This window comes from Tamandua tetradactyla, chromosome 3, assembly GCF_023851605.1.
Source record: "Tamandua tetradactyla isolate mTamTet1 chromosome 3, mTamTet1.pri, whole genome shotgun sequence".
NCBI lineage: Eukaryota > Metazoa > Chordata > Mammalia > Pilosa > Myrmecophagidae > Tamandua > Tamandua tetradactyla.
The window spans coordinates 14614811-14628907 of NC_135329.1; the positions used below are offsets into that span (position 1 = coordinate 14614811).

The 14097-nt window shown below is 45.8% G+C and overlaps 1 protein-coding gene across 5 annotated transcripts in view; it reads left to right on the plus strand.

Annotated features, from left to right (window-relative positions):
- PLEKHA2 (pleckstrin homology domain containing A2) overlaps window positions 1–14097 on the plus strand; it is a 112148-nt gene that overhangs the window by 35782 nt on the left and 62269 nt on the right. The window contains exons 1-2 of one of the 5 annotated variants that reach the window (XM_077152527.1): window positions 4187–4333; window positions 4684–4778. The exons of 3 other annotated variants lie outside the window; for them this stretch is intronic. The gene's annotated coding sequence lies outside the window, so the exon portion shown is untranslated. Of the gene's footprint in view, window positions 1–4184; window positions 4334–4683; window positions 4779–14097 lie in introns of those variants that run through there. One more of the 5 variants, XM_077152530.1, reaches the window with a different exon arrangement.

A 14097-nucleotide genomic window follows, 5' to 3' on the forward strand; every position in this document is an offset into this window, starting at 1 on the left:
CCGTATGTCCAAATGTTCTTTTTTGCTTTTCTTTGTTTTCTAATAATCAGCTTGTGTTGAGAGCTACTGATGTAAAAAGTCAACCCATTTCACTGACTGCCACTGACATTTCACTGACTATTCTCTTGGAAAAAACTGGATTGAGTTTATTCCAGCTAAAACTTTGTTTATCTTCACACATAAGTATTTGCTAATAGTAGCCCCCTTGTAGGCTCTGTGCTGAGGAAGTAGATTATGTAACTAGCCTAAGCAAAAATGAAGTTAAATATAGAGCTAAAATATAGTCATGGATCCAAAGCTAAGGCATCTGTTCACTCCCTCTGGTGTCATAGGCCCAGTTCTTCCCATATAATCATAGGGTATCAGTGGGGATACAGGAATCCTAGCAGTGCACTGCACTAATTCAAACTGACAGAAAAACAATGCCATCAGCATGGATCAATAGAAATGGTGGATTGTGTCAGGACATTGTCTTTTCTGGGGGCAAGGTGCACAGTCAGCTTTGAGGTTTATATTATTGTCAGATTTAGCAATATAGCTATGTTTTCCAAACTTTGTTACTAGGAAATAATTTGGGCATGTATATGTATGTGTATAAGTATAAATGTGTATGCATGTATATACATATATGTATACACACATAACACACAAATACATTAGAGAGACACATAAATTATATATATATATTTATACTGATCTACATGACTATATGACTTTCTATATAGCATGTAGTTGGACATGGTATTGCTAGATGAAATGGAATGGAGGTTTTAAATGATGATGAATATTGAAAATATGGAGGGGAAAGATTCTTGTTTTGTATCGTGTATCCTTCATAAGTACTAACATTGCATATACCAGTGTAGCTCAGTGGTTAAGAGGGCATTCTTCCACTTTGGACTACCCAGGTTTGCATCCTGGCTTTATATTATACCTTAGTCACCTCGTGTAAAATGGGGAAAATAATAGCAGTGTTCTCCCAATGTCTTTGTAAGATTTAAATGAGATAGGACAGATTTAGTCAACACCTGTCAAATAAGTAAAAGCAAGAATAATGGGAGCAAAAATCATAATAGATGCAATTTGATGAATTAGTAGTCTTGAATATTCAAGCAGACTTGAATAGATTCAAATAGTAGTTTGAGTAATTTTTCTTGAAATGGATGGTGCAGGATAATTCATATTGAAACCAATAGCAACTATTTGTAAAATGACTAGCTAATGTGAGAGGTGCAATCTGTGGCCTTGGAATGATTTATCTCTGTGCAAAATTAACTGGCCTGAATGAGAATTAAAACATTGACCTTGTTCTCTTCAGTCCCATACTTTCCCCAGTTGGACTCTCTGGCTCCAGATGGAGGCTGGTCCCTTATACAATGGATGTCTTTGAGGACAGAGAACAATGCCATTCCCAGGCGGTGCCCTGCCTCAGCCACTGAAGATTAGTAGGTCATATAGTTAAACACTATAAACATTGAATATGAATAGAAAGTGTATAACTCAATGGCTAGAAGAGTAGAGTATAAGATTTTTGGTTTAGATTCTTAGGTTCTGGGCCAGAAGTGTCCCCCTTAATGGGAAGATTTCTATGCCAATACTAGGAGATTCTGGGGATAGTCAACCGTGATCTCTGAAACCCACTGTGCCACTAACAAGCTGCAAAACTTTGAGGAAATTGTCGAGCCTCTGTTGAATGTCACTCTTTGCATCTGTAAGTGAAGGGGTTGAAATAGCTGATGCAAAAGACCCTCTTTTTTGACAATCCTTTTCCCAGGCAGTCACATTTTGAGACATCAGAGCTGTTTTTTGCACTGAAAAAGTTAATGCGTAAAAATCAGGCAATGGAAATATGTTGGCCAAGAGATGACAAAAGGATACAGCAGAGGATAGACTCTGTGGTGCCTGCTGGAGGTGACAGGGTGGGGATGAGGTGCTCTGATGAAGCACCTTGGAAGTCAAGGGGTAAGGGAGTGAACATCAGGGCAGAAACTATTGTCTAACGGAGGCCAGGTCTCAGCCAGGGGTAAATGTGGCAGTAAACCGGGCTCCTAATGGAGTATGAGCATCTTCCAAAGATGCAATGGACGATCTTACCCCCAGTCCAACATTCCATCGCAACACTGGAATCAGACTGTACCCATTTTCTAAGAGGCAGTTCAAAGCCCACCTCATTCTTGAGGTCCCCCCTAGCACAAAGAGACACTTCACTTCTCTAAAAGCGGATGGCACTCCTTGGATAAGGTACAGGACTGCCTCACCCTTCTCCTAGTTAACACTTGTATCCTCTCAATAAGACTCAGGACTTTTGCCTTAGAGGCATCCAGTACAGTAGTGCTCAGAAAATATTTGTGGCTTTGTGATCGAGTGACTCAGGCAGGCCCTATGGGGAACAGAATTTTATGTTTTAATATGAACCATACCATGAAATCACAGACCTCGTTCTTATACTGGAAGCCATCAGTTCCAGTCTGATTTGCTTGGAGCTAGAGGGAATTTTGCCCCGTTTCATGCTGAAAGCCATAATCTAATTCTTAAATGCAAAAGCATTTACAGAGCACTTATTTCATGTTAGACAGCCATGTAAACATTTTACAAATGTTAACTCGTTTATTCTTCCTAACAACCCAGATGTGAAAACTGAGGCACTAAGAAGTTCAGTAACTTGCCTAGGGATCACAGGTAGTAAGTGGCTGAGCTGGGATTCAAATCCAGGCAATTCTGGTTCCAGAGAACCCACTTTTAAACATGCAGTGTTGCCTGGAACTTATTCAAGTGGCGAAAATCTTCATGGGGTGGGGGTGGGGTGGGGACTGATGGTTGATGATTTTATTTCTTTCTTTTATTTCAAAGAAAATGTTTTTCTCTTGTGTCCCCCTTTCCTTCCTCATTCCATGCAAAATGTTCTAAAGCAATTAGTCTTTTTTCACACCTGAGAGAGTGGCGTGTCTTATTTTTGCTTGGTCAGTCAAAATGGAAGAGGAAACTTGTGTGGTTTCATCATTGGTGCTTTTGGGGTGTGTGCTGGGGGTGCCTCCCCCTCTCTCCTAGCTCACTTGGCCCCGACCCTCCACCCCCAGACTTTGTTGCCTCAGGTCTGCGAGTCGACAGAACAGTCTGCCCTTCCCCTACTATACCGAGATCTGGACCCGCCTCGCTGTCACTTCCCCAAATCCATTCCCTGTCCTGGAGAGCCTCATGGGTCTTCTGATGGCCCCTCATCCTCAGAGCCTCCGAGCATTCAGACTTTATTAACTACGTTTGCACCGAATTCTCAGATAAACGCACCGCGCGGTCCTCCACCCCAGTGTGAATCCACTATGTCTCAGATGCTGTGCTCGACTTAAAGGATATTAAAATGTTTATCTCCCCGCCTGGGAGGCCGGCTTCAGAACCTGACAGACCTGCCATTTACTAACTGGGGGACCCAGGGCAAATTACCCAAGGTCTGAGTCTCGGTTTCCTCATCGTGAACGGGATAGATACTTACAGGGTGGCTGTGTGGAACAAACCAAAGAGGGCAGGTGCGGGGCCAGCAGAGTGGCTGTGGGCCCTTTTAACCATACCTACCTCGCCACGCTTGCCTGTCTTCCAGTTTTGCACACCGCCTCGCATTCTGAGAGTGGGAGGATGTGTCTGCCTCCACTCTGCAACAAATTCCCTCTAACCCGCTTTAGAGCGCGGGACCAGAGGGCCCTTCGAACGCACGCGGGAGACCCCGGAAGAACCGCTCTCCTTCTTAGGACCCTAACCCTACACCTGACCCCGGCCCCGGAGTGACCAAGGGTCCAGACCCCAGGGAGGCCCGGCTAAGTCGCTCGGTGCGGCTTTGGGAAGAAGTCGGGTTAAAGAGGGAGCCCGAGCTCAGGCTCGCCTCCCGCCCTCGAGGGTCCCCAGCCTCCGACTCCCTTTCGCGCTCCGAACACCTGCTGCCCAGGGCTGGGCGTCCGAGGCCCGGCTTCCCTCGGCGCGGCCGTCTCGGCGGCCCGGGGCCCACCTGCGCGACGGCGGACAGCCGGCGAGGTCGTTCCGGCCCGCACCCCCTGCCCCCGGCGGCGCCCCGGCACCCCTCTCCTCCCGCGGCGGGCTCGGCGGAGCATTGTACTCACATCCGGGGCTGGGTTTGCTTTAATGCGAAACGTAATTAACCCGGAAAAAAGAACCCAGAGACAGGAGGGAGGGGGCCAGGGGAGGCGGGGAGGAGAGGCGCGAGAGCCGCCGAGAGTTTGGCAGCGCGATCAGGAGGTCCCCCGAGAGCTAGGGGCCCGCCGGACCGGGAGGCGACTTCCAGCCCGATGTGACCGGCTCGGGCGAGCCCCGGCCCCTGCGTGGCGGGGTAAGCTGGGCGCCCTGGCGGGCCCGGGAGCCGAGAGGCGCGGGGCGGGCGGAGGCAGGCGAGGGCGGGGGCGAGCGGGTGCCCGCGGTGGGGGGGCGGGGGGTGCAGCGCGAGCCGGGTGCGCCCGTCCGCAGGGGTGACCGCGATGGGGAAGGGCGCCGCAGCCCCCCGCGCCGCGTGGCCTCCCCCAGCCCGGGGAAAGCCGGAGGGCAGCCCCTCCTCCAGGCTCCCGCAGCGCCCGGGCTCGCCGAGGTCCGCGCCGCCGGGGGTCGGGCGGCGGGGGTGGGGCCGCGGGGGAGGGGCGGGCGGGGGCGGGCGTTCTGCTGAGCTGCATTTTCTCACGTTTGCAGCGGCGAAACTTCTCTGCGGGTCCTGGCGCTGGGGCAGCAATCCCGCAACGACAGCCCGGGCTGCGGGTAGGGGCGGAGAGCAGAGAACGTCCCAGGCAAGTCCCTTGGGCACTGACAGGGCATCAGAGACTCCTCTTTCTCCTCCACCACCATCTTGTTACATGACAGGCCTCGAATCCCTGTGGGTCGAGAGTCTTGGAATGCGTTGGGTGGGAACTAGCGGGCGACCTAGGGGGTCCCTTGTCGTGGTTTAGTCTTCTGGAGCCCCTGGCCGTGTGGGCAAACTGGCGGAAAACTCCTGAAATGCGGGTTTGGTGTCAGGTCAGGAAAGGCTCATAAAGAGGGGAGCTGTCTCGCCAACTTCTTCCTCACCTTACACGCTTCCCTTTTTCTGCTCCAGACCTGAAGACTGTTATAGTATTTTAAAGACAAAAGACAAGGGAAGGAAAAGAGGCCTTTTAGGAAGGAAAAATGTCCAGGCATGTCCCGAGAGGAGGCGCGGCGGGACTGGCCCTGGAGCAGTGTGTCCTCTCTCCTACCCCGCCCAGCCCAGCCCTGGGGGCTTTCGCTGTAGGGCTAGGCCTCTTCCTTCTTGCTGAGCCTGGGTTCAAGCTGTATCTTCCCCTTCTCCCTCCTTCTCTCGCCCCTCCTCCTTTCTTTCTTTAGGATTCCAAATGGGTTTTTCAGAGGAGAGTTAACAGCGGAGGGAGGGAAAAGCATTCTCCCAGGAGGCCAGCTGGGGCTCTTGGAGGCATCTCAGGCCGCTGAGGGGTGAATGCACTTAGGGCTAAAACGCCAATGAATGTTGTTCTTGATATATCTGACAAGTCCCTCTTTTTCTTCCTTTCTGGGGCTTCATTGTTTTTCTTTGGTGGCAAAGCCTTCAGAAACAGTACAGCAAAGATCTTGAAAGAATAGGAGTTTTTGTTTTCTTCCTGGGTACATTTCAGTTGCTTCAGTTGACATTAATTGGGTAATACGGACTTGAAAGGCAGCGATGAAGAAAACAAGGAGGCCAGCGCCTTCAGGGAGCTTGCAGTCTGGTAGAGGACATGCATGTACCTACAACACAAGGCAGAGTGCTACAGCAGAGGGCTGATGTGCTTTAGAAACCAGAGGAGGCATTTAAAAAGCTTCATCATCATTTCAAATATTAGTTTTCTCTACTGTGTGCTGCTAGAAGACAGGCGAACTTCACCAAAGTAAAGGTCTAGCTTGTAGTCTTGACCCTGTGGCATGCCAGCAGTTTATGACATCTAGCAGGTTGCTAAGTATATGTTTACTGAATGAGTGAATGAATGAACGAATGCAGGCATATGCACGTTTGCACTTGTCCACATGGAGAGCAAAGAGCAGTGGCTCAAACTTGTAGAAATTGGAGCCACCAATCTGCTTCTTGGGGATTTAATTCTGAATGTTACCCTTAGGCCTAAGTATCCTTTTTCCCTGCTTGTAAGCCCCACGTTTTATGCCTGTGGCACTCCTGGTGGAGGTTTAGCTAGCCAAAAATGGAAGCCTTGCACACTTCAGATGGATGATCAATTAGGTATTGATTTGGAAACCACCTGCCCTGTGATGGAGAATTTTTGCAAACTCTTTTTTCCCCCTTCTTGTTGGTATGCTCTTCTCTCTTCTGTATAAGGAGGCAGGGCCTGCAAATCCCATCATGTCATCATAGTGGGTTGAATTGTATTCTGTTGCTGAGATCAAAATAAATTGAAGGCCTGCAGGTTTGGGTGGGTGCCCACCTATGGGAGGATTCTGCGAAAGTGCGAGGGGGAAGCATCAGCCCTAATTTCCAAGCCCCCTGAGCAGCCCACCTGCTGGCTTGCTGGGCGTTTGCTGATGGTGCTGGAACACCAGGAAGACCCAGGCAGCAGGAGCACAGTCTTTGTTGTGCGCATCCAGCTGGCATTTCATTGACTGCCTGTCCTGTTCATGGGGCAAGTGGATAGGTGGGCAGTGCCCCATTAAGGGCCTCGATGCCTCAAATTAGACCTTTGTTGTGGACCAGATGTCCCTTCTGACTTACTGAAAAGGCTGCGGCTCTATTTTCTCTGGCCAAGATAGACCTAGGATTTGGAAAAAAGAGGATCTGGGTACTGGAACTTTGGGTTGCTCTACCTCCTGTCTTTACACAATTGAGTAGTTTGGGCTGCTTTACTTTCAGTTTCCCATCTGTTTCAGTGAGCTGAGTAGGACTCTGACAATCTAATCTGTTAGGCTTTGGAAAGGAAGGAAGCAGAGCAAATATTATAGTGTGACAGCCTATGGGAAGACAAGAATCCGAGCCCTGCCCAATGTAAGCCTGTTATTGAGATAGAGAATTGGATGGGGGTTTGGGGGGGTGGGGTGGGATAGGGGAGCTGAGGGGTGGGAGAATGAGGGTCCCTTCCTGCCCTTTCTGAGATCTGTGGTTGGGGTGGGAGGTGGGGAGTGGGGAGTGGGGCCTATAATTGCCAGAGCCCATTGACTTTTATTCCGAATCTTGGGTTGCACTGTCCCTTCTCCCTCTCCCTCCTATTGTTAAACCCTTCAGACCTTTTAGGTGTCATAACTTATCCTCCTCCTTAAAGCCCCTTTTCCGCCCAGATCCCAGTTGATTCAAGTGGCTCGCAGCAGATTAGAGGTTGAATTGGGGTCTCTGACTGCAAAGGTTGGAGTAGGAGCTTCAGACACTGTCCAGTGTGGGCAAACAGCTTTCAGCTTTGGGCCTGAGATGTGCCTCTCATATATCAGCTGAGATAAAGAGGGTGGGAGGCAAGGCCCTCTTGTCCTTATGCTTTTTAGAAACACTGCAGTTAAAGTGCAAAGGCTAGGAGTCACTGTTCTAACAGATAGGACTCAAATTTGGCCAGCCTGTTGCAAAGCAGCTCTCTGCTGTTGTGATTTCCCCATGGTTGGAGCAGGAGGCAGCTCCAGGGTCCCTTCTCTGGAACCTGATAAACATTTGTGAGTTTAGTTAACTTTCAGGAGAACCTAACCAAAATGGAGTCTGTGAAACTCTTTTTTTTTTTTAATTGTTGTTTTAACCTGTTGGAGAATTTTTAGAGATGCGAAATGTGATGCTCTTGGAATTGGATAAGGAGTAAGGGAAATCTGTGACTTTCCTTTGCTAGCCTTTGCTACTACGTACAATGATCTTAGGTCATGGCCTTTCCATACATAGACTCATTGATGTTGGAGGCATAGAGACAGCCATGCATCTGCCTGTCCTGCGTTAAGCTGCTTTGCAGTAGTAACGGTTACCATATACTACTTGTTAGGCACGTCCCATCCTAACAACAGTATTTACCCAGTGCATGCTCTTTGCCAGACCTTGTGCTAAGCATGTTTCATGCAGTATTTCGTTTAATGTGAATAACAACCCTTGAAATAAGTACAATGATTATCTCCATTTTGCAAATGAGGAAATAAACCCAGGGGAGTTCGGTTGCTTGCCCTGCATTTGAATCTAGATCTGTCAGACTCTAAAACCTGCACTCTTTGACTTCACTCCCTTGCATTGACCGGTTCGAAATCAGCACATCCTTTTGAGTGGCCATCTTCTTGCGAGAGTTTCGTCAAAACCCCTGTTTCGGGGAGCTGTCATCTCTACATCCTCCTTGCCACACCCAGCCCCTCCTTCCCCTTCCTTAAGTCAAGAGACCTGAGCTCCTGTCTTTAGAAAGACATGTTTAAACTATTTAGTATCCCCCTTGGTAGGTAGCAGAAGACTTAGCAGATAGGAGGAGTAATGATGTTTTCTTTTCATTTTCCTGCTGCTCATGTCTTTGGGTCCTGGGGTACCTGCTGGTTTGCAAGGTCATGTTTAAAATGAAGATTATAGTCCTGTGACTCCTGGGCAGCTATTGTTAGGAAGTCCTACAGTAGAACCGAATTCACTGTATCCTCTGGTTGGGAGTGGGTGGGGAGGACTTACACAGTTCTGAAAGTTGGAGACCTCAATTTTAATAGGCTATTTATAAACCAAATGAGGCTGCTCACCTGTTTTGGTGACCTCTCTATTGGGGGTTGTCTGAACTGTCAGCCACCGGCAGGACTTTGTTTCCTACAACCTCCAACAACCACATTTCCTTGAACATAGATAAGACTGTTAAGAGAGGTTATGAGTATTTCAAATATTTTGTTATTTTTGGCATCTTCACCTGGTATCAATTTTAAATTTCTGCCGCCTTCTTTTGCAGTACTTTTTCCCTCAGAAATTCCTTCTTGAGCGCCTCTTGCCGTCCACCCAGACAAACAGGGCCCCGTAGGGATTGGGCTGCCTCAGTGTCGACTGGGCACTCTTACTCAATATCCCCATTATTGTAGATTTTTGCTTTTCCCATCTTGTACTTCTTTTGGGAACAAGTCCTTGGTACATGTTAAACTGTTTGGAATTTGCACATAGGACAGTTTCAGAATGCAGTGATAATTTAACAGTGGGAAATGGATGCTCCCATACCTCCCCAATTAAAATTTTTAATCCATTCTCAGGGATGTGCTCTGAAATAGTTTTTTTTTTTTTTAAGCCTGGGTGGTTAGCTTTGTTGGGCTACCCTGTGGCTCCACATTGCACACTCAAGTATGCTGTCAACATCAACATATGTGGACCCCCATGCCCATATTCTATACATATTCTATTACTCTTAGCTTCTAACCCTCAGTTCCTATCTTCTATATTACAGTCCTCTCTGATGCTTCTGATGTCATTTCCTGATAAACTTTCTCCTGTTAGAAGTTAGCAATTTCCTGTTGGCATCCCTCTCTCTCACCACTCAAGCTGCTACCTCTGGCTTCTGCCTTAGTAGGGGTAACGAGGCAGGAGATAAACTTACTACATATCCTGGCATATGTAAAAAATGCCATCTTGGCTGAAGTTCCCTATCCTGCCAAGGACAGCAAAGAACTCTACATTTTAAAAGCAAATAATTTTTTTCTTATTTTTACACTGTTTTAAGATTGTGGTAGATTATTTTGTAATAGGGCCAGTGCCATTTATGGCTTCAGGGTTACCTCTAGGGTTATCTCCTTTAGCAGTTTTTTTCATTTCTGCTTATTGCAGAGGTGATAGAGGTGAAGACAGGCTGGTGAATCTCCTTTATTTCACTCTTTTCTTCCCCGTGTCCCCAAACTATAGTTATCTATCTTAAAATCAGAATTTCAGTAGAACAAACCATAGCTTTCATGAGCTAATAGCTCTACAGCTTTTTTTTTTAATTGATCTATCCATTTATAGATTCATTCATGCAGCAGTTTATTTTAAAAATGTCAACCCCTTCTCCCAGGTTTCAAAAAGAGAAACCCCTCCAGGGCTCCTTGTCTGGGTCCCTCTTTCCCTTTCCCACAGCCTGGGTCATTGGATAAGCTAGGGAAAGTGGTCTTTGACTTGGGTCTGAATTTCCCTTTGGCCTCAAGGACAAGGGCTCCTCCTATAAAAGCTAGTCAGTAAGAAATCAGATAGGCAGGGGAAAGAATGAGACTCTTAAAGAGGATGTTTGAGTAGGAAGTGAGAAATCCATGTAGGTTGGAGTGTGCTAAAGCCCTCTGGGCAGTACTGGATCTTGGGTAATTGTGATAAGCAGGGTTTTGATTGATTAGATTTAAGACTCTGAAATATCAAAACATTTCCAAGAGGGTCATGAATTTGTTTGCTTGTGGATTCTGGAGAGTTGAGAAATTTGTTCTCAGACTCAAAACATATACTGAGGTGGCAGAGATGTGTAGCTTTCCCCCTGAAAAATAAAGTAAGGCATGTTTGCTGTAGAAAATTTAGAAATTAGGGAAAATACATAGAAGAAAATAAAATTCACCCATAACCCAGAGATAATAATGATATTTTGGTGAATGCTTGTCCAATCTTTTTCTGTCCATATATAGAAATACAGAAAATATTTAAATGCTTGTGATCATTCTGTAAATTGTTTTATACCTTTCAGAAAAAGCCCTGACAATCTGCTGAGTGTCTCCCTATTTTACTATACATTACTTGCCATCATAGATTCTTTTGAAAACATATACTTTTAATGATTATTTAATATTTCCTTGTGTTGCTATCCCATAATTTACTTAATTATTCCCTAATCTTTGGGAAATTCAGGACATTTTCGGTCTTTTGTTATTACAGATCTTATTGCAAAGTGCCATCTTTTTATTTGAATCTTTTTCACCTCTTTATTTGGATGGGATCCTAGAAGTAGGTCAGAGGTTATGAACATTATTAGCTCTATTGTTACGTATTGCCAAATTACTTTCCACTCTGTCCAGGGTATGTAAGAGTCCTAAGAAAAAAATTTAAAGTAAATATTTGTCTTAAGCGGCCATCTTTTGTTTGCTTTTTAGCCCCTGCAGGACCTCTGTCTCCCACTTGGAGTATGTTCTGTTTTCTTGAGGTACCTGCTGCTCTTCTGTATTAACAGCCTGATAAAGGTGTCAGTTTCCTCAGTTCCGAGAGGCGATTTTATTATTGGCTTGAATCTAAGGAATTGAAATGGGTAGCAGAAGAGATATTTTGGACGTACATCTCCTGGTTCCCCTCCTCTCGTTCGGAGGCATGCAGCCATTCGCTTCCCTCTCCTGGAGCTACTTCTGGTCAGCTGGCAAACATAGCCTCGGAATCTCGGTTAATTGCCATTTAATCCACTTCCTGCTGCTGGTCAACAGATAACTCCATGCAAACTCACTTTGTTCTTCAGAGTTTCACTTTTACCATAAATATATTTAACTTATTTTCATTTGCAGCATATACTTAAGAATTTATATTCTACTGAACGAGTCTGGATCATATAAACCTTAATCTTTGAAATACATTGTGGTTATTTGAACTATACGGGGACCATATTTTTGTTTGGTGTGTGTGTGTGCATTTGTGCATGTGTATGATAGAAGAAGAGAGGGAGAGATTGTGTGTACATATATCTAGATTTGCGTTTATCAAGTCCAGGAAGAAAGATGAAGTAGGAAACAAATGTGAAAAAATGCTCACATGAAAAAATGCTCAGCTTCACTAGGCATCATTAATACACTTGAAACAAGCAACAGTTTAAAATAATGAGGATATTCAAAGTATGTAGATTATAGCGATGGAAACAATGTATTGCTAGTTGCAATGTAAATAGGTGATATTTTTGGAAAGCAATTTTGTAACAGGTCTTAAGAATTGTAAAATCACAGCCTATGATCTACTCATAGTATTACTTAGAGTTTATGCTCTTTCTGTGTGGAAGACGTAACAGATATGAATATATGAATTTTAGCAGTGTTTATCATAGTAAAAAATTGGGTATAATCTATCTAATCATAGAGAAGTGGTTAAGTAAATTATGGTAAGTCCAGGCCCTAATGTTATACAGCTATTAAAAACAGTGATTATAAGGACCATGTAGTGAACATAGAAAATGTTTATGATATAATTTTAAGTTTAAAAGAGGCTGATTATCCATGTGGACAGGGACAAGAAAAAGCGTGCAAAAGTGAAAATGTTTAGTTATAGTGATTAAAAAAAATTCCAGCACTGTATTAGTGTGGTTTTGCACTAAAAATAAAAAACACCAGGGCGGTTTGGCATGCTTTGGGAAGATAGGGTACTGTGAGGGTTGGGCTGAGGTCCCTTCTAGCACAAACCTTCTGTGCTGTTTTCAGCCATGTGTTGTGAAGGCTAGGAAACAACTTGCTAGTTGGTTTTATTATGGCATTAGAGTAAAGGCGATGGGGCTAGCTAGAGAGAGGGGTTCCTAGTGCAATAACCCCACATGAACACTTTCCATGTTGTCTCAGGAGAGGAGTGGAAGGGGTTATTTTCAAGTACGGGGGCCAGGAATTATTGGGGGTAGCTCCTGGGACAATTCCCTCGGTTTTTTTATGCAGGGAAACTTGGGTTAAAATTTAAGATTGCTGGTGAGACAGTGGCAGTTGAATGCAGTACATGATCTTGTACTGGATCTAACATTGAAGGAGAAAATGCTCAAAAAGACATTGGATTATATGAAAGCATTGGAATATAGACTATATAAGCTTTCTACCAATGTTAAATTTCTTGAACTTGATAACTATACTTAAGGTGGTTGTATCAGTGAATACCCTTGTTCTTAGGTAATGTGCATGGAAGCATTAAGTGTTCAGTGGGGCACGAGGTGTACAGCCTACTCTCAGATATTTAGAAAATAGAAAGATAGATGAATAGAAGTGATACAGCAAATGTAGCAAAGTGTTAAAAGTTGGTGGATCTGGGTTCTGGGTGCGGAGTATGTTGGAGTTCTTTGTATGAGTTTTATATTATTTTTGCAATTGTCCTGTAAGTTTGCAATTATTTCAAAACAAACAACTGAAAGTGATTTTTGAAAGCCGGAAGTACAGGTTAAAACTAGATAAAACGGAGCAGTGTTTGTAAGAGTTAGAAAGGACATTACGAAGTTTTGCCTTCATCTTGGTAGGGAAGTTTAGGGTGATGGTACATGTATGTGGATAAGATTGATTTATTTTTCCCTCCCTATTTATGTACCGATTGCTAGCATCCCCTTTCCTCTCCTCACTGTCCAGTTGTTAGCGGAGGCTGGGGGTGGAGTGGCGGGCTTAACTGTATCAGGGGAACCAGTCTGAAAAAGAGTCAGGGCCGGGCAAGACTTGAAAGATGACGATAACTGGGAGAAGAGGCAAGGAGAGGGGATTTGGGGTCTGGGTTAGCAGGTTCTCTCCTGCCCAATCTTAGCAGCTGTCGTGACAAGGGACGGGAAAATGGGCATCAGAACGATCAGAGGGCCAGGGCTTAGAACCTCAGCTTTGTGCCTTGTGTGCCGTCTTTGGAGTACGTCTGGTCAGCGTGGGCCGGCTGGTTTTAACCGCATCTCTGTGTGACGCTCGGCTCTCCAGCGGCAGATCCTTCCTCTCACCTCCCACGTCCTTGAGCTCTGTGACTCAGATTCTTCTCCGCACATCTGAGCAGCTTTTTTCTTTTTTTCTGGGGAGAGAACCATAGTCAGGAGATGCTGGGACCAGTATTCTGGCCATTTTCTCTCAGGGCACGGGGGTCTTCTCCCACCCATGGGTCTCTCGGAAACCCTGTCAGCAAAGGTAGATTTTGGGGGATTGTCGGAAGACTCCCCTCCCTAGCCTGTGACTTGAGAAAAACACAGGCAGTGATTGATCCAGCAGGCTGAGAAGGGAAAATTTAAAAGTCAGCATGAATTTAGAGGCCCTGCCTACCAACCGGGCCTGCAGGCAGTCAGCTCTGTTACCCTGCTGCAGTTTACCTGCTTTCCGCCAGAGGCGTCAGAGGAGTTGGAAGTTCTCTCTCTGTGCCTGGGCTGACATCGAGGGTGCTGCCTGGTTTTCTTGGGGGTGGCTGTGTCATCCTGACCCGACAGCTGTTCACTCCCGCTGTGAGGCCGACCCCGTCTTTCTGAGTGGGTGCCTGTGCTCCCCTGCATCCCTTGG